Genomic DNA, 2983 nt, shown 5'->3' on the forward strand with positions numbered 1-2983 from the left:
CATAAATAGTTTAGAGTAGTCCCTTATTGTTGTTAAGTCTGAGGATCTGTATTAATACTGCACACAGTAATAAATATCTGTAAGAAAACAATAAATGGTACTGATTTGAATATAATTAAATACATGTTTAGAATTAGAAACACAGAGCACATTGTTTCACCTTATCCAGTGTGCAAATCCAAATAATTTTATTTGATATTCCTATATGTTAATTCACTGCACCCAGTTGCTAATTTTAGCTAATGAGTGAGTATTGTGCTTTAAAATAGGTTTAAAAATGAATGTGCGCTAACAAATACATCTGTATTAAAAATATTTCTAGACTTAATAGAAAAGTCATATCAACAGCAACAACAACAACAACAACAACAACAACCTTCTTTTGGTTTCTGTTTTTTACTTGCAATAAAGAACTAACCACTCAGCTTGTGTTCTCTCCCTCCAACTCTCCTTTGCAGGAGAGAGGAACAGTCATCAAAAGCAAACAGCAGCTGCATGAAAGCAACACTGTAAGCTCACTTCACACTCAGGAGAAAACACTGAAGCTCTTCCTCGTGGGTTGTGAGTTTGGACACTTTCGAGCACATTTCTCCAGTTTGAAACTATAGAAATGATCCCTGAAAGTATAGTCTTAACCAATTAATGCTGCAAAGAAAATGCACACAGTACGTGACCCTCTTTCAAGTTATAGTAAGTTTTTCCAAAAATGTTACACTGGCGACACACTTTATTCGAGCACGGCTAGTCCCGCAAATTCGGGTATACTCGGGTGTATTCAGGTTTCTGATATTTTTCAGCCAGAGTGCATTGCGTTATTTTCCGGCAGGAATTTAAGCTTTTTATTCCGGCTGGTTACAATACTGCAATGCCGTCAAAATACACATGGTGGCGCTTGCGAGCTATTCTCTGTGAAGCCGTCCCCTATAATGAATTGTAATGCAGTATATATATATATATACAGTACTGTATAACAACAACCCCTGTAAGCCCTAACATACAGTACTGTACAGTACTGTACTGTACTGTATATGCACATACATAAATGATACTACTGTATGGGCGGCGGGGGCGAGATGTGTTTGCAGCAGAGAGAGATCCGCTGCTCTCTCTCTGCACAAACATCCACACATTAAAAATGATTTGAAATACATTTTTATTGATAGTGTAGATGTGCAGGGGGTCTCCGGAGCTGAACCGCGTTGGTTTTAGGTCTGGGGACCCCGTGCCCCCCGAGATACAGGCCCCTTTAGGGGGTGCCGGTATCCAGCTCTGCGTTAAAAGCCCCGATCACGTGACCGCGGCCTGTAAACCAAGCAGAGCAGAGGGATACCGGCACCCCCTAAAGGGGCCTGTATCTCGGGGGGCACGGGGTCCCCAGACCTGAAACCTGTGCGCTTCTGCTCTGGAGACCCTCTGCACATGTACAGTATCAATAAAACACATACAATATACAGTATAAATAAACACTCGTTCTTTACCTTAGCGTCTATGCGCTATGGTAAAGAAGCATTATTTTAATAATATTGTAAAGTGAGCAGGGGGTTCCCTGAGCCAGAAATTAATGATTAATGCTCAGGGAACCCCCCCCCCCCCCTGCTCCTGATCAATATTATTAAAAATACGGAAAATGCTGCGTCATTACCATAGCGGATAGCCGCTAAGGCAATGAAGGGGTTAACCCACCGTGCCCGCTTTATTGTGTGTAGTGGGGATGGGTGAGGGGGGTATTTGGCCCTTGGTGTGAGTTTAGGACTTGCGGGAGGGGGGGGGGGGTTGCGGGTGCACTTAACCCCTTCACGATCGTAGCAGTTAATACCGCTACGGTCATGAAGGGGTTAAGCCCTCCCGCTACCCCCCCCCCACCCGCAAGCCCTCCCCAACCATCGTTGGGGCGAATACCCCATTCACCCACCCTCCCGCTACCCACAATAAAAAAATACACACACACAGCAGCCGCCAAAAAATAAATAAATAAATGACAATAAATACATTTGAAATACATTTTTATTGATAGTGTAGATGTGCAGGGGGTCTCCGGAGCTGAACCGCGTTGGTTTTAGGTCTGGGGACCCCGTGCCCCCCGAGATACAGGCCCCTTTAGGGGGTGCCGGTATCCAGCTCTGCGTTAAAAGCCCCGATCACGTGACTGCGGCCTGTAAACCAAGCAGAGCAGAGAGATACCGGCACCCCCTAAAGGGGCCTGTATCTCGGGGGGCACGGGGTCCCCAGACCTGAAACCTGTGCGCTTCTGCTCTGGAGACCCTCTGCACATGTACACTATCAATAAAAATGTATTTCAAATGTATTTATTGTCATTTATTTATTTATTTATTTATATTTATTTATTAATTGTGCTGCTGCTGCAAGTCGTAAACTCACACCAAGGGCCAAACACCCCCCTCACCCCCAATAAAAAAAATTCACGCACAGCAGCCCCACAATTAATAAATAAATCTAAATAAATAAATAAATAAAATCTATGTAAAACCCCCTCCCCCTATTCTCGCTTTTAAAACGCCCTGCCTTCTCTCTAATCTATGTAAAAAACCCTCCCCCTATCCCCCTATTGTGTGTGCGTTAAGCTTCCCTGCAAGCTATTTAAAAAAACCTCCCCCTATTGTGTGTGTGTTTAAATCTGTCTGGCCTGTGTTTCTGAGTGCTGAGTGCTCTGCGTTTAAAGGTCCCGATCACGTGATCGCGGCCTGTAAACCAAGCAGAGCAGAGGGATACCGGCACCCCCTAAAGGGGCCTGTATCTCGGGGGGCACGGGGTCCCCAGACCTGAAACCTGTGCGCTTCAGCTCCGGAGACCCCCTGCACATGTACACTATCAATAAAAATGTATTTCAAATGTATTTATTGTCATTTATTTATTTATTTATTTATTTATATTTATTAATTGTGCTGCTGCTGCAAGTCGTAAACTCACACCAAGGGCCAAACACCCCCCTCACCCCCAATAAAAAAAATTCACGCACAGCAGC

The 2983-nt window shown here is 44.3% G+C and overlaps 1 non-coding gene across 1 annotated transcript; it reads right to left on the reverse strand.

The window, feature by feature from the left end:
- Window positions 1-416: 416 nt before the first annotated feature.
- LOC142491726 (small nucleolar RNA U3) lies at window positions 417-633 on the reverse strand. Its single transcript, XR_012800484.1, has one exon. It is a non-coding gene; the product is annotated as a small nucleolar RNA U3 (small nucleolar RNA).
- Window positions 634-2983: the final 2350 nt, after the last annotated feature.

This window comes from Ascaphus truei, chromosome 3 (genome assembly GCF_040206685.1).
Source record: "Ascaphus truei isolate aAscTru1 chromosome 3, aAscTru1.hap1, whole genome shotgun sequence".
Lineage (NCBI taxonomy): Eukaryota > Metazoa > Chordata > Amphibia > Anura > Ascaphidae > Ascaphus > Ascaphus truei.